The sequence below is a fragment of the Tachysurus fulvidraco genome, chromosome 16, assembly GCF_022655615.1.
Source record: "Tachysurus fulvidraco isolate hzauxx_2018 chromosome 16, HZAU_PFXX_2.0, whole genome shotgun sequence".
NCBI classification, from domain to species: Eukaryota; Metazoa; Chordata; class Actinopteri; order Siluriformes; family Bagridae; genus Tachysurus; species Tachysurus fulvidraco.
In genome coordinates, this window is record NC_062533.1 from 6945889 (window position 1) to 6972363 (window position 26475).

Below are 26475 nucleotides of genomic sequence, written 5' to 3' on the forward strand. Positions count from 1 at the left end.
GGAATCGAACCCCCAACCCTGGAGGAGTGAGGCAAACGTGCTAACCACTAAGCCACCGTGCCCCCCTCCATATAATCATATTTTTCTATTAATTTTTTGCATTGTATGATCAGCTTGTTTGTTTGAGGGTCTTATTAGTACAGTATCTCAAAAGCAAGTGATTGAATGTTTCTCAGATTTCTGTGGAATCTCTAACCATCATCACCAGCAGTTGAACCAGCAGATTACATTTTGGAATTGATCCGAACAGGGTCTCAATGTCACAGCAAGGTCAAACACCTGAAAGGACTGAGACTCGTGGGAGACAAAGATTCCTGTTGGCGTTGAGTTTTACTTGTTGTGCATGATTTAAGCAACATCTTCGCATGCTGGCACAAACAAACTAAGCTAATAGCAACAGACCATCTATATATGTATAATATTTGCAATTAACCAAAAGCTTTTCAGTTGGCTCGGAAGCTCATACAGTAAAATTCAGTAAACCAAACCATTTTAAAAAGTAACATACGATACATATACAACTTATCTGAAGCATAGACCGTAGTTTGGATCAAATAGATAGAATGGTTTTATTCTGCATGTCATTGGACTACTAAACCCTCCTGAGACCATGAAATGGTTGTCACTGATGATGACTGGGTTGCTCAGAGTCGAGTTCTGGTGCTGCAATCGTGTCTGAAAATGCAAAAAATAGTTACATGAGGATGATTCGGGATGCTATTAAACAACCAAACATTATAACCAAGCGTTGCACATTTGCAGTCCATTTGATAGACAACTGATCGACTAATTAGTGGCTTTGCTGCTCTAATCATCACCATGCAACCATTTCACACGGTTCAATCTGACATATACACATATTATAAGAAAAAAAAATCCTCAGCATTACCATTCTGCCATTTTATATATATATATATATATATATATATATATATATATATATATATATATATATATATATATATATATATATATACACACACACACACATTTTTTTACATTAGAAGAAAGAGTTTCATTGGGGAGTCATCGGGCATCGAGGCAGGATACACCCTGGATAGAGTGCCTACCCATCTCAGGGCACATAGACAGTATGTTGGTTCAGTGAACTCCTAAAAAAAGACATATTTGGCTAATGTTGAATATAGTACTTCCTTTTCAAAGATCACAAAGAAACAAATCTAAGATTCTTAACCTTATTTTTAGGCATATTTTAATATTCTCTTGTTTTATTTTAAGAAAGAAGCAATGAATGAATAAATGAAGGTTTAGAAATAGGTTTGCGTTTGGTTTATCTTAAAATAAGAAATAGTAACTAAATTTGACTAGCGTTTTAACATGAGATATTATTACATGCTAAGTGATGTGATGTGAAGTTCTGACATCTCACAGCCACAGAGTCATTGACAGCTCCAGGGCTCATGTTACTCCCTGTGCTGAATTTGTCTAGGTGTGCTTCATCTCATGTTTTCTAACACAATTGTCAAAGATCTGGATCTGTTACCTAGTTACAGATGTCAATTCACAACTCCAGGTTTAACATTTCAGCGAAGTTAAAGTTTAAGTAAGACGTAAGATTTTTGTGTAACACCCAAAGCTGAAACGTTGAAAACGGACAAAAAAATCTAAACCACAGAGCATGGTTTTGTTTGTCAAGCACACGGCAAAAACACATTATGAATCATCAGAAAGCATGTTTCCCCATTCAGGCTTTGATTCACAATAGCAGCATATTATGACTGGACAATTTTTCAGTCTCTATGGGCTCAGTTAAATGAATTACATTGATTGTTTTAGCAGGGATTGTTTGTTTTTGGGATAATGTTTTTTTTTTTTTTTCCCTGCCAATTATCGTTCACATTTCACATTTCCGCATTTGGAAATTAATGTATGCTAAATTGCAGCTAGGTGTGAATGTGTGTGCCTGGTGTCCATGCGAGGGTGTATTCCTGCCTCACGCCAAGTGTTTTGGATTCGACAAGAACCTGATCAGGATAAAGCAGTTACTGTAGACCAATGAAGAACTAAAAAGAATACTTTTGAAATTTTGCTGTCTAAAACATTTTGGCAGAATCTACAAATACAAATAACTCCATAATCAGAAGTTAGTTATGGTCCAGGAAATTTGGTGACCATTTTGAGAAGCCTATGACTAGTAACAATACACACAGAGAGACTAACACAGGGTGCTAGCTGTGCAGCCAAGCCTGAAGAGTCCCACTCCTGTTTTGTACTTCAGAATGGATGTGTGTGTGTGTGTGTGTGTGTGTGTGTGTGTGTGTGTGTGTGTGTGTGTGTGTGTGTGTGTGTGTGTGTGTGTGTTTGATGCTCGACTGTGAGCTGTAATGTATTCACACCAGCAATGACCCCACCCGCTGTGCTCATGGATCGGCCCTAAAAAACCTTGTCAGACTCTTTTGCTCTACATTTCATTATTCATAAACTGAAATTAATAACCATCCTTTGTCCCTAGGCTGTGTGTGCGCATGCATGTGTGAATGTGGGTATGCGTGTATGTGTGGGTGTGCGTTCGCCCCAAGGCTGTGCTTGTCTCTTTGAGGGGTGAGAAGAGGAAATGAGGCTGGAAAGCCACAGGGAGAGACAGTGGCCCTGGCACACATCACTTCCTCACAGAATATTTACTGTGCCCAAGTTATATGATATGATACTGATGGACACCGGAGAGACCTGGAGCGAGGACAAATAATATACGGGGTTCCTTATGTCTAGGACACACTAGTGGATAATTGGGCTGATATCATGGCAAAAGCATCCCTTCCAGTGATTTGAAACAGTGTTTTGAATTTGAAAGTCCAATAACAGATGATGGACGAGCTGAAATGTCGACTGCTGTGTTTGTTTTGATCAGTCGTTCATTTGTTCAGTTTGAAATTCTGCAAGATCCCCGGTTTGGAGAGTCAAGATTGTATTTTTCTCTGTAAATCTTGTAGTATGAGAGATTTAGGGGCCGATACACAAGCCAGGACAAATGATATGTGAAATTCAAGGTGGTACCTGTTGTGTCACATATTTTTCAATCTCCGTTAGGATTGTATAAATCTTGTAAATGTCAGTATCTCATGTATTATGTGCGGTTTCAATGGGTGGAAAGAATTAAACACAATAAGCTGCACTTGTCTCCTTAATGATGACTGACTCTTATGTCATGGCCATTACAGAGACTGATTGAAAACAGCCTCCGATCACAATGACCTGCTTTCAGAGCTATTGCTGAAGTCATTAGTCAGGGAATAATACACAACTCATAAGCAAAGGACAAGGAGTCAAGAAAGATCATGAACTATGACTGCTAGTTTTAAATAGCTCTAGTGAATGTCTGGATATGTGTGCATATTTGTGTGTATGTGTGTGTATGAGAACATTCTTGCCGTGGACTTTGCTGGTATGCTGGAACATAATTTAATTTTCACTCTGGTCATCCCAACGCTGGCTTGACAACTAGGAATTTCATATGATTGAATTTATGTGAGATGGTGATGGTTGTGTGTGTGTGTGTGTGTGTGTGTGTGTGTGTGTGTGTGCAGACTTAATGTAAAAGGAGAGAGAGAGAGAGAGAGAGAGAGAGAGAGAGAGAGAGAGAGAGAGAGAGAGAGAGAGACACTGTCTCAGTGCAGACAGATGTTTCAGCAGTGACAGCTGGAATTCCATCAACATCCACAAACTTCACTTGCAGTCAGGGAGCAAGACACACAGACACAGAGAGAGGGAGAGTGGGAGAGATGAGACTTTCTGAATTATTGAGTATTTACTTCATCCTACTGCTGTTTGAGCCTCCTTCACTCGCTGCTACCTTAAAACATCAAAATGAATGCAGCACAGATAAAGCCTGGGTTCGACTCGGGGGCTGCATATGCAAATGACACCATCTCTGCTGCAGGTCTGTTTGTCTGCACATGACTTTAGGGGCTTTTTACACATCAGTGTGCTCACTTTTTCTTCCCACAACTTACTGCTTTGTGAAAAAGTAGCAGCGCAAAGCGTGGGCAAGAAGGAGCAATGCCGTGGCTCCTGATCAGGTTCAGGGGCAGCAGCAGCGGTAGTGGAGGGGTATGGATTTATTCAAGGGGTCAGAAAGGTCAAACCCAGTAGAGCACATGGAGCTTTTCATCCCCTGCAAAAAAAATGATACTTATTACAGCGCTCACAGTCCGAACACTTTATTGTTATTGTTAAAAGTTCTTCGTACTTTTCCTACTAACTCCAATCTAGAAAAATCCTGCTTGAACCGCTTAGCGTGCTTCAAACTTTATTTTATCTACTTCTTCTTTAGACTGTTGGTAAATAGGTTCAAGAAATTCCAGGTATTTGAGTTATATTATAGATTTGTAAACAATACAAAACAGCTTGACCAAAGTGGTCTATGATCTCAGGACCATAGACGTAAGAGTTTGCACAGTTTTACCTTTCTACATTAATAAAACACATTATTATTTTATTCAGAGTGTTTCCATAACAATCTGTTTTCAGTTGTAAAGATACTATTCACCATATAAAGTGTTCACCCTGCGAGACTTAAGCTCAGAATTAACCTTATTGTGGGAGGGATGATGTATCTCACTCCACAGTCAATCATAAAATATAGCCAGTCATGAGCTTTTGTTGTGATGTATGTGGAAGAGGGTAGATAGCACTTTCCCACAAGTGTGTTATGCTGCCATATGGTGCAGATCTTAGTGTCTCAGAAGCTGGTGTTGGTGTTTAGACTCCTTGGGTGGTGTGTGATAGAGAGAGAAGAGCTGGCGTGTGGGTAGGAACTGGCAAATGAACAAAATGGATGGGGAAAAATTTAAATAAATTTATTGTGGATAGAAAGTTAAGGCAAGCGTGAGAATGTTTGTATTTGTATTGTATAAAAAGTTGTATGGTCTTACACCTGAAGGACCTGAGGGACAGTGTGGACGTTCTGGTACACCCAGAAAAAGCACCGTGGCCACACACATACACACACTTATTCACACACAGGGCAATTTAGAGTCTGGCATATTTAAGGAGAGAAGACGAAACCAGAGAACCTACAGAGAAAAGCCATGTGGACACTGGGGGAACATTTAAAACTCTATAGAAGCCAGAGAACAGGATTAAAGCTGGGATACACTGTGGCACTGTTATGCATACAGATTAATTACATTTATACTCAAATATTTCTACTACCATGTAATATTTGTGAACTGGTTAGCATAACTGTCATAGTTTTTTTTTTAAACAATATGTCTAATTAAACATTTGTAGAAGTTTGTAGACACCTGACCACAGTATGAAACATCTGGCAACCCAGCAGTCATTGGAACTCTACACTGATAAGAGAGCTACTCTATTCTCTATTTTTATTCTTTCCTTTGTCTTTTTCTTCTTCTTAGATTTACACTTTAAACCTGCTAAGCTTCGAACTTGGAAGTTTTACCAGCTATTTGTTTCAGACATTAATCTTTCCTCCTTCACATTTAGCTCCTTGCAGGCAAGTATTTTCTTCAGGAAATGCAAATGTAGATTTGATATATCGTATCATGAAGATTTATTCTACATTTACTTTAAAAACCCACAGGTTTCACCTTTTACAACTTCAAGAGCCCTTTGCTTGCACAGCTGTTATGAAGGACAATTTTGCCTGAATGTGCTGTTTCTCTGTAAACTTTGTGTACTATGCTTAACTTTTACTGCCTCCACTTTGACACAGCAGTTGTTAAGTGTCTTTCAGCCAAGAGGTGACACAATGAAACTGTCAAATGCTAATGCTGTTAAATGCTTAATAGGAGCTGCAACAAAACAGTGTAGCATCTGTGTGTGTGTGTGTGTGTGTGTGTGTGTGTGTGTGTGTGTCTGAGGGTGTGTGTGTGTGTGTGCTGGTTGGTTCAAGACGTAGATGCCAAATACACATAAATACACAGGAAAAACCCCCACAACTGCTCCCATCCTGCTATTTAGCTTTCCACTCTCTCTTGAAGCAGAATCAGATATTTTATTCCTTTCTTTTTCCTTATAGTACGCCTCTATTCCCTGAGCTTAAGAGAAGAGCTGCACCTCACTATCTCTTAAAGTCAAGCAAAAAACAGGAAAGGAGGAGAGAAACAGATTGTTGCTCTGTATTCAGCTGCAGCCTTCTCCTCCCTCACATGCCCCAAGAGAGAGAAATGAAGACAAGGATGGAGAGAAAGATAGAGAGGGTTTGTGCACGCTTTGCTTTTTGGTTCTTGTTCTTCTAGCTGAGGGATTTGAGGGATGAGGAATGTTGTACTTTGTTGTACAGAAGCGTGGATGGATTTTAGAACGGGTTAAGATGAAGCTTGTGTGTGTGTATGTGTGTACAGTATGTGTGTGTATGAGTGTTTGCTCAGACGTTCTCTGTATATGCGTTTCTTCCTAATCCTTCTTATCCGCACGCTATTCTACTATAGAACAATGATGAGTAATCAATAACCTTCACATTTCACAGTTTATCTGGGTTGTTTTTAGTATTATTATTAAATTAAATTAAATAATGATATAGTATGGAAGAAAAAGCCTGAACATTTTCTATAATTTTCCCTCACATACAGGGAGCTAAAAATAAAATATCTGCTCATTAAAAAAAAACCCTCCAGTCTCTATTGCACAAATGATATCAACCACCAACATCCATCCAATCAAGAGGCGTCTCTACTCGCCTGTCAGCTGTCATATCATCTGTCGATTCAGAAAGCTGAACTTTTGGTTTTAGTTGTCAGTCGTTGTAGTCTAGACGGCTTGTGTGTTGTGTGTTTGTGGGTGTGGCTTTAAAAGGAACCCCAGCTGAAGCAAGGAGCTGTGTGCTGCAATCATCTGGAATTTCAAACCAACTTCCTTCATCTTGCTTCCACCAAAATCACAAAGCCTTAAAAGTCATTGTTGGAATTTCAAGTTCTTCACTCATTATACTTCCAATTTATCCTTTATTATGTTTTACTTTTCAGTTTTCTCCCAGAGACATAACTAAGCCGTTTCTTTTGACGGAGATGATTAAATTGTTCTGCTGCAATATGGTCTGTTAAGTAGAATGTCGCGTATAAAGTGCAGAATGTAAGGTTTTCTCAGATTGTAATTTAATTTAAAGGTAAAATTTGAACTGAGGAATCATTCTGAGCAATGTCCCTTAAAGGTACATAAGAATAAAAGTTAAAAGAAAAAAGTTATATGTTTGTCACCTTGGTATTCCTACAGTTTATGAATTCTCTAACTAGGTGTTAAATAAATTGTTTTTTTCAGTAATTATGGAAAACATAGTTGACATAAATGACATAATTAAAGCTAATGCTGTAGCCTGATAGAATATTACTTGGAAACAGTTAGTGGAGAAGAGTTGTATAATAAACTGGTGTTATAATCATTTTTGCACTGGTGCTGCATATATTAGTTAGTGATGTAAACAGAAAACCCTCTGGCTAATGATTTGTATCAATGTGATAATTAACCTGAGATTCTGCCCCTAAGCACACTTAGTGTAGTCTGTGTGAGCATGTGCATGTTTTTCTATTTTAGTGAGGACCAAATGCCCCCAACATTAATAGGAAAATCGGACGGTTGGAATACTTGGCTTGAAAGAATAGTATGAGCTACATTAGTAATCAGGCCTAAGGATGGTCCCTACAAGGAGTGTGTGTGTGTGTGTGTGTGTGTGTGTGTGTGTGTGTGTGGGAGTGTGAAAGATTTATGTTCCCTACCTGTATGTGTAACTCTGTGAAAACACTGGAGTTTTATTAAAACAAGAATATGTATGTTGTATTATAAATTCGGCTCCGCTGCCTCAAGGGAGACATATTCAATAATGATGTCTCAAAGCCTTCAACATAAATTCATACGCAGGTACACACAAACACACATACACAGACATACACACACTCATATATTCTTGGTCTTACAAATCCACACACCTCTCTGCCTCCAGTCTGTTGGAACATGAAAAAGTCGCACTTCAGACTAGTCAAGTCCAAAAGCAATGTTTCTCACAGTATGTGATTGATGACTTACAGAGAATGATTGATGTCATTCACCTCTTGGGATGTGTGTGTGTGTGTGTGTGTGTGTGTGTGTGTGTGTGTGTGTGTGTGTGTGTGTGTGTGTGTGTGTGTGTGTGTGTGTGCGTGTGTGTGTGTGCGTGTGCGTGTGTGTGTGCGTGTGCGTGTGTGTGTGCGTGTGCGCGCCAGAGAAGGAAAAGGACAGAATTTTAGATTAGTTGGCTGTCGAAGTAAATGAAGAGAAGTGTTGAAATGCCAGATTACGAGTTTAGAAAGTTAAACCTGTAGTATTGTGAAGAAACCTCAAACAGCAACGTATTATAGGTATGTAACTATTTCTGTGCCAATTGTATTGAAGAAAATAAAATGTGCTTTTCTAAGGTGAACTATTAAGGAGAAACATCTAAAGATACATTTTGAATATAAATAATCTGCCTTGTTTGTAAAGCCAGATGCAAATGTTTGTTTTTGTTTTTTTTAAAATTTGTTAATTTTATTGAATGAATGTTCAAACAGGACATTTTTTTATTCATTAAAATCACAAAAAAAAAGAAAGAAAGAAATTATCTTATGTGTGCTCCTGAGTGTGTGTAGAATTGTATAGAAACTTATTTATATTTCTTAAGAAAATTTCAGAGCGACTTACATTTAATCTTGTTGTATACAAGTGAGCAATTGAGGGATAAGGGCCTTGTTTAAAATTTTTTTGTGTGACATGCTTCACATACGTGATCACCTGGATACAGTATATATCTCATTTTCATCTCATACTACTTTTTTCTCACCTCGCTTTATCAGGTCAACTCCCACAACCCACAACCATCATTGTTTCCCAGAACACACAGCAACCTCCAAACATGGCCACCCATTAGTACACTTTCCAACGGCTTGACAGAAACACCTGAAGCCCATTCACTGTAACCTGTTAATTACTTTTACTAATCACACACACCTGTACACAATCATACACACGCACACCTGTACACACAATCATAAACATACCTGTACACAATCACACACAATCACATGGATAGATGTATACAATCACACACACACATACTGTACACCTGTACACAGAATCATACACATACCTGTATACAATCACACACACATACTGTACACCTGTACACAGAATCATACACATACCTGTATACAATCACACACACACATACTGTACACCTGTACACAGAATCATACACATACCTGTATACAATCACACACACACATACTGTACACCTGTACACAGAATCATACACATACCTGTATACAATCACACACACATACTGTACACCTGTACACAGAATCATACACATACCTGTATACAATCACACACACATACTGTACACCTGTACACAGAATCATACACATACCTGTATACAATCACACACACACACATACTGTACACCTGTACACAGAATCATACACATACCTGTATACAATCACACACACACATACTGTACACCTGTACACAGAATCATACACATACCTGTATACAATCACACACACATACTGTACACCTGTACACAGAATCATACACATACCTGTATACAATCACACACACATACTGTACACCTGTACACAGAATCATACACATACCTGTATACAATCACACACACACATACTGTACACCTGTACACAGAATCATACACATACCTGTATACAATCACACACACACATACTGTACACCTGTACACAGAATCATACACATACCTGTATACAATCACACACACATACTGTACACCTGTACACAGAATCATACACATACCTGTATACAATCACACACACACATACTGTACACCTGTACACAGAATCATACACATACCTGTATACAATCACACACACACATACTGTACACCTGTACACAGAATCATACACATACCTGTATACAATCACATGCACAGCTTTACACAATCTTATACGAATACCTATAGACAATTACAAATACACAAACACATGCACAGATATACACAATCTCACACAACTGTACACAATATCTCCCTTACACACACACACACACACACACACACACACACACACACACACACACACACCTTCAGACAACTACACACAAACACACACATAGCTATACAAAATCTCACACAACTGTACACAATATCTCCCTTACTTTTACACACACACACACACACACACACACACACACACACACACACACACACACACACACACACACACACACACACACACACACACACCTTTAGACAACTACACACAAACACACACATAGCTATACAAAATCTCACACAACTATACACAATATCTCCCTTACACACACACACACCTTTAGATAACTACACACACAATCACACACATACATACTGTATGTCTATAGACAATCACACACACACACCTGTACACAATCACACACACACACACACCTGTACACACACCTGTACACACAATCTTACACCTGTACTAAATCACACACACACACACACACACACACACACACACACACACACACACACACACACACACACACACACACACACACAATCTTACAAATACCTGTACACAAACACACACAAAGGTGTACACAGTCTCACATACACACAATTCACCTTATTCATGTTTTGTGTAATTTTGACCTTGTCATGTGCTGTTACAATACATTTATTTTACTGCCATAGATAGAGTCAAAAGAGGTCTTTCTGCTCTTTCTTTCGCTGTTTAGTAATCATTTCATGTTTCCAGCACTCTGTGTGCTTGACCTTTTATGGAGTTTTGTGGGTGTCACTCTATGCAAATGAGCCATCTGCAATGCACTTTACACTTTACAGGTGATCAACATGCACATGTGAGAGTGAAGAAATTCAGTGTTTCTGAAATGTTTGTAAAACCATTAATTTAGCTTCACTTACACAATTTACACATCACTTTACCACTAAGATTGATTTATGAAGCCAAGTCAAGCTTAAATGAAAGGTAGAAATATAGTTTACATAAATATTGTGTAGCCTGTAATTTTAAGCCAGTAAAGATCTTATCTTATGTTTCTAAAATTGCTAATATCACAAGCAAATTATATTTTCGAAAGGCCACAGCTACGGTAAACATGATATGAAACAGAAAATGGTTATTTGGCATACGTTTGTAATGTCTTTCTAGGATTTCCTCGAATGCCTATACATCTCCTGGGACTATAGCTCATAAAAGTGCTCACCGTTTATTTGCAAAACCGTTTATTTGCTACCATGGCAAGATCGACAGTTTAGTCAAAACATTGCAAAATAAAAGTTTGAAAATGAATAACAAGAAATACAATTACTACATCTTTTTATTGTATTAATTTTATTGTCATCATAATTACGCATTACTTTGTATGTCAAAACACTGCAGTTATTTTTATTATTTTTATTTTTTCATTTACATAAAAAAAAAAAAAATCTAACTAGAAATAATTCCTGTGCCAATCTTAAAGCAAACTCAGTGGTTTGAATTTGAACTGTAGATTTAAAATTAAATTTGCTAAGAGCATAATATCGGGGTTTTGTGGAACAAAGTAGAAGATGGTTGAGTCGTGTTTAAAGAAGTGAACCCAAGAACATGAAAACACAAAGGGAAAGAGAGAGGGGGTTGGAGAGAGGGGAGGAAATAGTTAGAGAGAGAGAGAGAGAGAGAGAGAGAGAGAGAGAGAGAGAGAGACTAAATAAGATATCTCTGTCAATGTCTTCTAAGAGTAGAGTTTGATAAGCAGAGCTCCTGTGTTACTCAATAACTTCAGAGAAGTCAACTCCACAGCCAGACATCTGGTAAAATCCACCAGATATGATAATTACCAGAATCTAATAGAGATATTAAATACGAGTCTGTTCTGTTATGCCCTGCTGCTCCAAGTGCAGTGCAATAAATGCTGCTTGTCTCTGACCAGCATTATTGCTGAGCTACATAGTGAGAACAAAGAAGCACTGGACGGCCCGAATCCAATTATCCTCACAGATTTCAATAAGCACACCAATGGTTCACGTGAGGGATTTTGTCAAATAAAAAGAAAAATCAGAAAAATCTCAGGTGATGTCATTATAACAGCATGTTTCATTGGTGGAGATATGGTCACTGGGTGATCACATCATCAAATATTTTATTTCACAACGTTCTCATTGGAACTACAAAAAAAATTCTAAACTCCGAAATGGTTCTCCTGTACCACCTCTCTGCAGATTGAGTTAATCCTCAGACTTGTCCTTAACACATGTGTGCAGTCTAATGTTTCCTCTGTGTGTGTGTGTTTGTGTTTGCATGTATATGCAGTATCTTGTCTGTGGAAGTCAATATCACTAGAAAAGCGAATGACATGAAACAAATAAAAGAGAAACACTGCCAGAAAGAGAGAATGCAGAAAAAAAACAGCAGAATACATCTTGCTGTATGGTGTTATACTGCTGTGTAGCTGAACGGATTGTGTTTTTATGCTAGTTTGTTCATTACCGGATGTAAGACAGAGTCTTACAGAGAAAGTGGTAGCAGTCTTTATCTATTTATCTCTTTAATGGATTACTTCTTTGTTTTCTTTTCTAGTGCAAAGAACAGCTCAAATGTTTCACTGGGAATATCATTTGTTCAATTTTATGTTGCCTTTGCTGACATGGTATTGTTGTCTTTAAGTCAAGTCAATTCAAAAAGCTTTGATTGTCATTTCAACCGTATATACAGTAGCTGGCTCACAGTGGAATGAAACAGTGTTCCTCCAGGACCATGGTGCTACAAAAAATGACATGAAGCTACATAAAATAAGACAGAGCTACATACTGTAGAACAACACAGAGATAAGGAAAGAGAAAAAGTTGTCCTAGCCACATAAAGTGCAACGTGTGCAACCTAGTGCAAACGGTGCGAGACGAAAGACAGACGAAACAAAACTACAGGACAAAAAACACAAGATAGCGCCAACCATCACGCTCTTTGCCAGGAAAAGCATGCTGGGAGAGAAAAGCGGCGGCAGTGCAGCACCCTGGGCAGCACTGCTGATGAACGGAGGAAATCGTACAGCACCAAGGTAAGCTCCGCTGATTCAGAGTGCAGAGGGGCGGGGTACTAAGGGTAAAAGCCTCCATCAGCATGAGGTGAACGGGGAGCAGGCAAAGAGCCTCAAGAGCACCACCGAAGAACTATTGGAGCTTTGGCGAGGCTTCCAAGCAGCATCTATCCCTCTCTTTGACCACAACTGTGACGGCCAACGCCGCCTCCCTAAGCTAACGTCAGTGGATGATGCGGAGGCGTATTTGGACACTTTCAAGCGGACCGAGGAGGGCTGGTCTAGGTGTGACTGGGCCGACACCCTCGCCCCTTTTGCTCAGTAGGGACGCCCAGCTGGCGTACTACGCCCTAGATTTAGAGGGTGCCTGGGAGTACAACATGGTAAAACAAGAGATTCTCACCCGCTGTGGTCGATCTCCCCTTGCTGCCGCTGGCGACTTCCATAAGCAGGCCCATTGATTAACCCCCAGAGCTCTCCTAGATGCCGAGAGCATGGTGGCACTGGCCCGACCAAACGTCCTCCTTCCCACAGTAAATCTGGCCCATACTATCGTGGTCATGGTGATGCCCGCCCAGTACCTGCCACACAGGTTAAAATAAATTAATAAATTCACATTGGCGATTGTTTTGCTACTCACATTTCCCGACTCTGTGCTATTTTCTGCTAGAAAGTATTTTCTATTGCTAGAAACTATTTTTAAAGACACCTTGGAATTATCTTTTTTTAATGCAAGAAGCCAAGAGTATTGGAATCACCAGCCAAACTGTGAAACATGGTGGCGATTACATTTGGGTAATGAGTTGCCCTTGCCATTTTCATTGCTTTTCTATTACACTTCCTAATGACTTTTGGTCTCCTCATGGCAGTGACTCAGTTGTGTCATTTTAAATAATGGAGTTAAAGGATATTCAAAGTGATATTTTTATGCAACCACCAGTAGCTCATGGTTTGGGGTTTAAGGTTCTATGTGCAGCCATACGAGATTATTGCTAGCACAATATCTCAAGAATTTATAGGATTTATGCAAAATTTGCATAATTGAACTGATTCAGTGTTGGAATTGATCCAAAGAGAATGAAGGTCACAAGAGTTGTTAGTGATTGTACTGAAAGATGTTTACTATCACATATTTAATTGCTTGTGTTTAGCAGCTTTCTTAATCACCTTACTAATCCAGAACCAACAAGATTACTGTCAATGATTCAAGCATCTCTAATACCAGCAACACCCACACACACCTGCACACACTCTCAAACACATGGTCTGGTAGGTAATTTGAGTGGTAGACATGTAGGCCTCATTCATGTTTGGCACTAGAACAGAAAGTGTGTGCACACTCTTTTGATGGAGCAGCTGTCCAGCCACTTCGTTTGAGCGTTAGCCATTGATCCACTTTCATGTTAACAAGTAGGTCCTTGCAACCATCATAGCTGATAGGAAAGCATCATCATTACTCCAACATCTGTGTGTGACTGTGTCCCATAAATTTGATATACAATTGAAAATGCAATGCTACACAATTCAAAAGATTTAACTGCATGACTTTTCGAGGACGCAACACAGTCTTGAATCGGATTTTTGGTGATATTTTTCTATGGGGAACATAAAATGATACAAAAAGTGTAAATTGCAGTCATTTTGGTGATGTGCAGCATTGGAGAGTTGATAAATGCAAGAAGACACTTCAAGAAGCTTAACTATATTTTAATTGCATGGCAATGTGGGAGGAAAAAGTCTGGTCGGGTGTTTATCAGCAAACATTTGAAGACACTGGCAGGAAGGAATTAGTGTTAAGTCTAATATGAACTCTGAAATTACACTGACCCATTAGTTGCTCAAAAGCTCTTAGTTGCTTAATTCCACTCAAATACAAACTGTTGTAGAAAGGACATTATTTACATTTACATTATTTACTGTCCGTTATCACCCAAATGAGGATGTGTTCCATTCTGAGCCTGGTTCCTCTCAAGGTTTCTTCCTCATATTATCTCAGGGAGTTTGACCTCTGTCTTGCACATTAGAGATTATTGCTAGAGATATATAGTTGCTTAATTTTAAACTTGAAACGTCCAAATTTTTACTCTAATTGTCAAAAGTTCTATACAATTTTTTTTTTCAATTGGAATTGAAAAGTTTGCACACACCTGACCATCACACCAATATGTGCCTGTTAAACACCAACAGATATTTTTCTCTTTGTTGTTATAATAAACTCCATTTCTCTGCAAAGGCTTCCTACTAGAGATTGGCAAGTGGCTGTGGAGATTTGTGTTCATTCAGTTACAAGAGCATTATTGACATCAGGCACTGATTTTAAGCGAGGAGGTCTTGGGTGCTGTCAGCGTTCCAGTTTTTCACCAAAGGTGTTTGGTATGCAGGACACTCAAGTTTTTTTGGCAAACCATGACTTCATGGACTTTGTACACATGGGCATACTCATACTGGAACATTGTTGGGTTCCAGTACATAGAAACCTTAATGACATTGTAGACAATTGTGTGGTTTACAACAGTTTGAGATGTGATGGTCAGGTGTCCTCACACTTTTTAGCAAAACTTTAAAATCACCGCAAACTTTCCAAACCCACAAATGTTTTGTGCAATATCAAAACTCTTAGTTCTTAGTACAATTTTTTTCCCACCAAATTGGGGTGTAGCATGAAAAATCATTCTCTTGCCTTACCTTTTTCACATAACTATAACTTTATTTTTGGACTAGTCTCAAGAAGTACACGAGTGTGCTACAGCTACATATACTGTACAGTAGTATGTTGCAAATGTAACTACTTTTGTTTGTTAGTTTGTTTATTGGTTTGGTTTGTTGGTTGGTTGGTTTTTTTGGTTGGTTATTCTTGTTGATGATCTATCATTGGGTGCTGAGAAGCTCACATCAGGCAAGTACTTAACATAAAATCTAGCATCAGAACTCCGAATACTGGACTGAGCTCTCTCTTCAACTGTTGCTTTTATGACTGATGGTTTACAGCTCAGTACTGAGAGTGGATTACAAGTCCCTTATACATGATAAATAAATGATTAAAATAAAGCTAATTTCTTTTTTACAAAGGGTACATGTTATGGCCTACCCTTTACACTTAATTTTACACAGTAAATTAGTTGCACAATAAAATGAAAATATAGCATTTGCTTTTTCTTGGTTTCACAAAGTTGCTTTAATGTAATTAGCTACTTTTCTAGTTACTTGCAATGTGGCTAGCTAATTAATATATTTATTTATTAGATTATTATTTAGAATTGCAAAGGAGCTTCAGTAGAAACTCAACATTAAACATCAGCAACTAACATTTATGCTTGGACTGATTTCTGCTTTACTTCTAAGCCATGTTGGATGAAAGTGTTTGCCAAATGCTTAAATGTAAATGTTAAGATGAAAAAATAAAATGTGTGACTCAATAAAACACCTGGATGCCAAGCTGTGCAGTCTCTTATATCTGAAACTAAAAACTGCCAACCCACAACACATGTCCAAGTTCAACAGCCAACCGACAAACAGACTTTTTATTTTTCTTTCTTCCTTTTTTTCTGCTTTTACTTCACCAAATGAAAAATCTGTCAGAAGAAAAGAGTTATAAGCCTGTATATATACATATCCAGTTGTTTTCAAAGAAAAACTGAGGTAAAATATAAACACAAGTTGAAACAGAGCTTACATCAGTAAAGATAGGGAAATAGATCGGATTCATAGGACATCCGTTGTATCCTCTTAGCTCACTTTCCGGAAGGACAGGGACAGATGTCTCACTGTCTGTTTCTTCTGGATCAGTCAATGACATGCCATATTTTCTGAGCTTCATTCCAAACGGAGGATTTTCCATTGGGTATTTATAAAGTAGGCTATATAAAAATAATAAATAAATAAAATGCCCATTTGCAACAGAGGGAACAATTCACTCACTCACTCGCTTACTCACTCACTGCTAAAAGTCTAGGACTCTCCTGGCTATATATATATATATATATATATATATATATATATATATATATATATATATATATATATATATATATATATATATATATATACACACACACACACACACTTTTTCTCTATTTTATTTCAAATGACAGTTTAAGTTTGGTACTCTTCTTCAATTGAGGCCCTGTGTGCTTCATTTCAATAGGGAAGATTGTTTGGATCACCAAGAGATGCCCATTGTGTGCTTTTCATATTCGGGTCATGTTGCTCAGGACGATGCTCGTTTTTCATGGATGAGATGCTATGCAGGGCAGATAGGCACTTTAGCACACAACACTCATGCTGATACCACAGTTTATGCAGCCAAGCCCTCTCCCATGGCCTCTTGTTAGCACTGGCTGCTGATACACATGGTTGCCTGTCCACCCTTGTTTCTCTTTCACACACTTCACACATAAATACACACACACACACACACACACACACACACACACACACACACACACACACACACACACACACACACACACACACACACAGATAATTCCCTTAGGCTCTTGTCAGGGTAATTTGCTTAGTTGTGTATATGGGCTGGCTAGGAAAAATGCAGGTATATATGCAAATCTAGCTCCAAATAGATTTTGGTCTGAATTTAGTCATGACTCATGAAAGTGACTGCAGTTTTGGGGTAACCAAACCAAGCTTTAAATTTGTGTAATTATTACGTCAAACACTTAAAAACTAAGCTTAATACGGGAACAGGAAAGCTGGGCCATTGCAACATGCCTGGAGTTCATAGTGAATTCAAACTGCAGTCAGAAACCAGAGTGACATGTCAGTGTATGAGTTGCTCATCTTTTTTTGATTACTGTCCCAATTGCTCTTTTGAAGCTCTAATCTTAAAAAAAAAAGCATGAACGCATCAGGAAATTGGGTGTAATGGAGCTTGATGCAAAGCAATGCAAAGTGAGAAACAAATGCTGTAGGTATGAATGAGGTTTACAGATGGTACATTTGCACATAAGGGATTGTTTGTGAGGTAAAAAGAGAGTAAGGGACAGATACATACTGGTGTGTGTGTGTGTGTGTGTATGTGTGTGTGTGTGTGTGCGCGCCTGTATGTTTAGGTACATGTGTGTGTGAACAAGTGACTTTGATATTTAGCGATATTTCTCCACCCACAGAGAACATTTTCAAGGATATCTCCCTCCCTTTGAAATGACAGATTGTGTGTCTGTTTTTCTTCACGACAGCCCAAGTGCGTGTGTGTGTGTGTTGCATTATTTAATACTGTGCATCGACCGTGCTGACAGCAGATGAGAGAAGAGAAGGAGGCAGTGCCGCATTTGCGTATAGGGGGCTTTCTTTATTTCTGTCATAGATTTGCATTTCAGGATGCCACCAAGAAACCTACGCAAACACTCATAGATGGCCACACACTAAAGCACTTCTGACAGTTAAAGAAGATGCACCCATTCCAATGAAAGAAACATTTTAGAAGGATTTCTACAGTGTACTAGGATATACTGGCTACAATTCTTATAAAGTTATATTCCTCCAAGTTCAGTTTTTCTTTCATTTCTGCCTTTCTCACTCCTGTTTTCTCCCAGTTTAATCCCCAACCCATCTTATTTCCTGATGGCTACTAATCTGAAACATGCGAGGCCAGTGAAGTCACAGAACAGCTAAATATGCTTCAAGGTACAGTATATTCCTTATAAACTGGATGCCCAAGTATGTAAACACTCTCATTTCAAAGGTATGGGAATTAATATTGTGCTGTTCCCCCTTTGCTGTGATAGTAGCTTCCATTCTTCTGGAAAGACTTAATACTAGATGCTGTAGCATGGCTGTGGGGATCTGCTGCAAAAGCACAAGAGATTGGATACCGATGCTGGGTGAGAAGGTTTAGCATGCAGGTAGAATCCCAATGGAGGGAAATTGTTATGCTACAGCATACATATGACTATTCAAAAGACATTCGAGACTATTGTGTGTTTCTGACTTTGTGGCAAAAGTTTGGGGAAGAACCACCTATGGGTGAGATGTTCAGGTGTCCACATTCATTTGCCTATATATTGTGCATGAGGCAACAGTTAGTGAAGGATCTTTACTCAATGGAGTGGAAGTTATACTTCTATGGAACCTGTGTTTTTTATAATATCGATTATAAAGTACTTATTTACAGTGTTCTAATGACAGGATAAAAGCTCAGACAGTAGCACCACCATCCTGTGTTTCACCACCAACTTTCTTTTCTTTATTGCATTGCCCATTGTTATATTTTCTATTTTATTAGACAAAGCTAATTTTTCATTTTTACATTCTAATCTTTTTATATTCTTCTTCTGGCTGCCTAATAAATTATGCCTAAAAAGAAAATCCAAAAAGTAGCTTTGTCCACAAGGCTTATTGGAGTTAGTGGAATGAGGGACTGTGAGCTAGTTTTGATAAATTGCTTCAGGGTATATAATCTACTTGTTCTTGTCTAAAAAAGCACCAATGATCTCTGTGCCAATCCTTCCCTGGAGATTCTGGTCAATACCATAGTTCTGGTACAATTTTAGAGTACATTTCTCTCCTTCTCCACAGATGGAAAAGCACACACATTCACACAAAAATGGAAACATACACAGCTGGAAGCAGGGTATTGAACATGTGGCTGAAGGTAGAGAGCATAGTGCCAGAGCTCAAAAGCATTCAGTGGCTCACAAAGGTAGCATTTACGAAGAATGGACAGGACCGGCAATTTGGCGCACAAGAGTAAAAGGGAGAGCAAACAAGTCACCAAGAGGGGAAAACTTTGCCCTCTCCTTTTTATCTGACTGTGATTCCCAAAGAGTACATTATTTTTGTCAGAATGCTTTTTGTCAACATGATCGTTGAGCTGAAGCATGTTTGTCAGTGTGAGGCAGTGGTATGGTGTGCTAGTGCTGATGGGTGAGGGAGTTTGTGGGAAAGGAATGGAACAGGCAGCTGACTGTTCACTGAGGCACACCTGAATACAGTTCTCAGGTCAGCTGAGATGGAAAGATGGATGTAATGGATGTGTTAAATGTTCTCAAGTTGTTTCAATAGCAAGTAAAGTTGATAACTGCTCTCAATTGTCCCACTCTGATGCTAAATAAACGTAACATAGAATTCACACTCACAACAAAAGTGAGTAACATATTGTGCCTTTCCATGTAGTCAACACCATTCATTACACTCTTAGCGAGAGAAACAGAAAATCAGAACAATGAAACATGGCATGGGACAGTGGGACAAGAGGCCCCACAGGAAGACAAGAGCAGGATTGTCTCAACACAGCTCTAGCTCCACTGGCAGAGAGAAACCTGGGTAGGCAGTGTTGCAGGTACATGGCAGAATCGATTCAACAAGTGGCTTATAAAAAACAGTTACCATGATACCAGTGCATTTGCATACAGTCAGATGCCTAGAGAGATCTAATCTTTCTTGATTCTGAAGGTTGATACCAAACATTCAGAACACGGCTGTTCATAATGCATGAACTATCAATATGGACATGTATCCAGTGACTGGAGAGCCTTTTTACGAGGAAAAGGATTAGAATCCTGATTCTACCATGCCAATGGGTCAGGAGTGGATTGACACAGGTAATGGAAGAAGAGTAAAAACCCATTACACCTATCAACTTAAGGCTGTGCCCAAGAAAGATGAAATATTTGACCTCAGTAATGTAGGTAGTTGAATCCTTCAAATAGCACCTATTAGGCCAACATTTTTGATATGGAAATAGCTTATAAATTCCATACAGTAGAAGAAAATGAAACTCAAATGCCCTTAATACCAACATCATTGCAACTTTACAAGTATAAGCTCAAATGCTGGTTAAACTGCTACTTAACAGGGAAAATGTTTCTCATCCCCTGAAGTACCTCATCCTGATTCAGCCACAGTACAGAAAAGAGTAGGTCTCACATACCCACCGCTATCAAACTGTTCGACTTATCCACCCACTGTGTTCACCATGCAATAATGCATCAAGTCCACAATCCTTCACACTGTGTTGTTTCTTTTATTTATTTTTTAAATTCAAATGCACCATCACTCCACTGACCTTCAGTTTATCATTCACATGCATTATGATAACTTTGAATATCCATTCAATATGCTTTATTTTTATTATTATGTCTTTATTTACTTTTAATTACTGTGCATTGTAATCTGTATTTTCCACGCATCTGTCTGCCTGTCTAATAATATGCTAATCCAGCATCCAGTTTCCTTTCCTGTCATTGCATCTATTGCTGCATATCGTTTTGATATTATTAGGTATCATGAGCCAAAAGCCAACACAATATTATGTGCACTTACTAGAGGAATCATTTGTAGATTTGTAGAGGCAATAATAATAATAATAATAATAATAATAATAATAATAATAATAATAATAATAATAATATAAATAAATAAATAAATAGATAAATAAATACCATTACTACTACTACTAATAATAATATTCATTAATTCATTCATTTTCTACCGCTTATCCGAACTTCCCGGGTCACGGGAAGCCTGTGCCTATCTCAGGCGTCATCGGGCATCAAGGCAGGATACACCCTGGACGGAGTGCCAACCCATCGCAGGGCACACGCACACACACTCTCATTCACTCACACAATCACACACTACGGACAATTTTCCAGAGATGCAAATCAACCTACCATGCATGTCTTTGGACCAGGGGAGGAAACCGGAGTACCCGGAGGAAACCCCCGAGGCACACTCCATGCAAACTCCACACACACAAGGCGGAGGCGGGAATTGAACCCCCAACCCAGGAGGTGTGAGGCGAACATGCTAACCATTAAGCCACCGTGCCATTACTACTACTACTACTACTACTACTACTACTACTACTACTACTACTACTAATAATAATAATAATAATAATTACTTTATTATTATTATTATTATTATTATTATTATTATTATTATTATTATTATTATTATTATTATGTCACTGTGCCATATCATGCTACAATTATTACGTAATATAACAGCTTCTGAATGTAGCCAACAAATAAATAGTGGTATATATGGTCTACATATATATTTACACACACACACACACACACACACACACACACACACACACACACACACACACACACACACATTAGTCACGCTAACAATCCATCCACACTACAGATAAGAATATTTGTTCTCAAGAACTGAAGCTGGAGTAAAAACTTGGTTTAATTGACTGTATTTTCAAGTTAAAAATGTACTGTTTGTAGGGCAGTTGATTTCAAGCCAGTGACATGCACTATCAGTTTGCAAAGCTGTTGATGTGGGTGGAAAGGATCTGGAATACAGGAGCATGTCTGTTTGACGGCCACTCGTTCCCTATATATACTCTCCCTGAACACTACACTAATATGGGTTAACCAGGTTCCAGTTTTCAGCTGTACACCTTTGGTGAGTCTGTCCCCAGTGCAGACACAGTGTTCTGTTTTTGGCTGGCGTAAATGGAATCTGACCTGGTCTTCTGTTGTTGTAGCCAGTCCACCTAGATGTGTTGTGTATACAGAGACATTTTTTTCTACACCATGACTAGAGTGGTTATCTTAGTTACTATAGCCTCAGCTTGAACCAGTCATTGATTTCTCTCATCAACAAGACATTTACATCCACAGAACTGCCACTTACTCAATGATTTTTCTTTATCGGGGACTCTCTGTGTGTGTGTGTGCGTGCGTGTGTGTGTGTGTGTGTGTGTGTGTGTGTTTGTGTGTGTGTGTGTGTGTGTGTGTGTGTGTGTGTAAATCCCAGGAAATCAACAGTTATTGAAATACTCAACCGGCCTATCTGGTACCAACAATCTGGCCACGGTCAAAATTGCTGAGATTACATTTTTTCCACCACTCTGGTGGTTGAGGTGAACATTACCTGAAATTGCTGGTCTGTATCTGCGTGATTTTATACCCTGCACAGCTGCCACATGATTGGCTGATTAGATTACTGCATGAAAGAGTATGTGAACAAGTGTTCCTAATAAAATGTACAATAAGACTATATTACATGCTTGACAGTCTAATGCAATCATTTATTACACCGTTGGATGAACGCTATTGAATCTCATCATCTACATGCCATTCCACCCATTGGTGCTCCCACTGTCTGCATTAAGCTCCCTCAGGCTTGTAGATTATTGGCCTACAGACCTTTTGGCTTGCTTGGTTTGCTTGGTCTGTGTGAGTGCTGGTTCTTGTTCTAAAATTATGTAGTAGATTATCCTAATGGAGGTACAAGTGTTTTATTTTATACTATTTTACTTGGTACTCATAATTCATAGCATAATTCTGAATAACCGTACTGTGAACTAAGCTGTTAAGGCTCTGGGTTACTGATCAGAAGGTCAGGGGTTCAAGCTCCAGCACTGCTAATCTGCCACTGTTGGTGAAAAGTTCAAAAATCAATATTTGATTGAATAACACTGGTATTCAATCACAGCTTTCAAGATGGAAGCAACCTGACTGCCAGTAAAGCCAGAATTTAATCCTTCTTTTTCTCACTCAAAACCTTTTTTTCCATCTCTGTTGGCATTGTCAGTAATTATAATTTGACTCCATTTACTTGCAACTTATTTTTACCATACAGCCGAACATTTTTGAAGTGGATAGTGTTGACAAAAATAAAGTGATCCAACCCAGACACACTTCATTCTGCTTAATGATCTACTTATCAGGTGATCACCTGAACCAAATCTTATTAAACAAAGAAAAGTATAAATAAGATTTGGTTCAGCTCATCACTTGATCAGTAGATCATTAAGCAGAATGAGGTGTCTCTGTGTTGGATCCTATAAAAATAGAGAGAAAAATAAGCGCTAAATACTAGACATGATAACATGACAAGAAACTACCACAACACCCTACCCCATAAGCTCACATCATCATTTCTTGATATACGGCATTTCAATCATATCTTTCTACAGATCACAGTAAATCAACATCTTGAGGAATAAATATCACAAGTGTTATGATCGTCTACTTCAAGGAGCAGTTTTCCTGGAACTCTATATCGATCGGCGAAACAAACAAACTATAAATTAAAAGGGGATGTTTCTTTGTGACATTGTTGTGGACAGAACACTTGATTTTAACGAAATATGGCATCAGCCAAGTGACTTTTTAAATCTAAATTGGTGTTCTCCTTCTAGGAATAAATATCTTCAGAGGCCCAGGGCCACAGGCTTTGGCAGAGGTCTTGCCATCATTTATCATGCTGTTTCTCCTGTTACTGAAAATGCTGTGCCTGATGTAATATTGAGTGCCTAGCGCTTATACTGCACTGTAATAACCCTGTTCTTATGATCTTAATCTACCAGCATCTAAACCAAACCCACTGTTTATCCCAGAATGTATTAACTTGCAGTAAAACATTTGTAATTAGTGACCTGAACATTCATGTCAACAAATCCACAGATATTTGTTAGCAAACTCCTTGATATTTTCAGTTGTTCTCATTTTACCCTCCCTAGCTTTTCCTACTCACACATCTTGTCTTCCACTAAATCACCTCTTTTATCTGCGAAAGCTTTTTGTTCACTTGAAGCAAAAAACTGTCAGCTGGAGAGACAAAACAGAAGGACTGGACTTATTGTCGATTTTAAAAATTAACAAACACCTGGTTGACTATTACACTGCTCTTAAAGTACTTAAAAGAATGTTATGCACAATCAACAAGCTGTTAAACCTGAACGCAGCCCCTCACATCCACTGAACAGTATCAAAGATATTTTTTTTTTTTACTTTTGGCATTTAATAATTTAAATTTGATTCATGTTGTTGAAAAAAATACAGATTATAGGCTTCAGGCTCCTGAACCCAGTTGTTATGTTTGCTAGCCGACTGCACACAGAAGCTAGTGACATCATCAAGGACTCCACCTACCCTGGTCACAAAATGTTTGCCCTTTGCCTTCTGGGAAGTTTAGAGTACAGTGTCATCAATTCCCATACAAACAGACTAAAGTGCAGCTTTTTTTCCCCAGTGTAGCCGTCAACCCCATGCCAATCCCCATATCTTTCTTACTTACTTACTCTACTTAATTAGTGGTAGAAGCTCCTTGTTTCCTTCCACATGACTATGTACCTTCACAACAGTTATTGTTTACATGACAAAATTCATTTCCAAATGGCAAACTACTGCTTGTTCTCTTCATTGTATCCCTACATCAGTGCTTACCGACAATATGTCCATTCACATCCACCAATTTATTGTTGACTGGTTTTGTTCCTCACAGCCTGTCTATGTTGTGCAAACTCCATAGCAGGCTGAAAACAACACGTGATGATGTCTTTTTGTCATAGCACTCCTCATCTTTGGAACACTCTGCCTGAAGAGCTCAAAATTACCTTTTTAAATCTCACCAGGTTTAAGAAGCTTCTTCAAACACACTGTTCTAGAAATGTTTTAACACTCGTGGTTGCTGTCGAGAAATAAATGCTTGTTGAAGTAAATCACCTGAGGGAGGAAGTATACAGTACAAGGAAATAGATAGAGTTCAGTCCTGAGATTCTGCATCTCAAAATTGTTCTCAGTTCAGAAAATTAAGACGGTTCTTAGTTCTTGGTTTAGATTATACTGCAAAAGCCTATTGTACATCTTATAAGTGGAAGTATCTTACAGTAGAATGTTAATAAGAACCCAATAGGTATTAACCATAGTACACCAAAGATATACATTATTAAACCGATTTCTAGACATTTACACTAATTTCAAATTCTGCTTCTATTAAAAAAATAAATGCTTAAAATGAGTAAAACTATCTGTAATGCCAAGATTATTATAATTGTAATCTAATAATAAGAAAACAGTCTATAGCGAGCTAATGGATGCACTACTATAGTATGCTGCACCTTCACCACTATAGTATGCTGCATGTCAGCTCAGCAGATAGAGTTTAAGTGAAGAGGAACACTGGTCTCAGGTCAGCTGACGTGAACTCCATTCTGATCCACTTACTCTTAGAGAATGAGTCAAACAGTGGTTCATATAAGCACACTTACAGGTCAGACTTAGCGATTAAATTTTTTTTTCTTCTGCTGAAGAATCCCTTAATCCCACAATGGCTGAAAAAATCAGTAACTCCAGAGATGGGGCAGAGTTTTAAATCATTTCAGCCACCTTATGGATCTCATAGGAAAGTGAGTAAGAAAGGAGGTGCTGGAAAGGTTACTACTGTGCAGAAGAAAGCAGAAATACGCACAGCACCAGATATATTTTCAGAACAATGTCAAAAGCTATCTTGCTTGTAGATGTTGGAGTCGAGGTAGACTTGGCTGAGAGAACACATTCAGCAGTCTTGCTTTTTGAGGGAAAAATTTATGCTGTAATCATTTTAAAGATACCTGACCACAAAATATGGGTTCAGTAGTTCATTAATCACTTGAACAAATGTGATTTATATAAAGTAGTGATGATTTATATTATGTATTTTTACAATGTGATCAATGATGATGTAATAGTTGTCACTATTAAGGTCTCGTTTTAAAAAAAAAAGCAAAGCAGATTGTATGTAAAT

At 38.4% G+C, this 26475-nt stretch overlaps 2 long non-coding RNA genes across 2 annotated transcripts in view; one reads left to right on the forward strand and one right to left on the reverse strand.

Annotated features, from left to right (window-relative positions):
* LOC113664027 overlaps positions 1-26475 on the forward strand; it is a 51684-nt gene that overhangs the window by 24598 nt on the left and 611 nt on the right. The gene's annotated exons all lie outside the window — the stretch shown is intronic.
* LOC113664028 lies at positions 37-25106 on the reverse strand. Its single transcript, XR_003445578.2, has 3 exons — positions 24992-25106; positions 13385-13562; positions 37-675 (listed from the first exon to the last, which is right to left on the reverse strand). It is a non-coding gene; the product is annotated as an uncharacterized LOC113664028 (long non-coding RNA).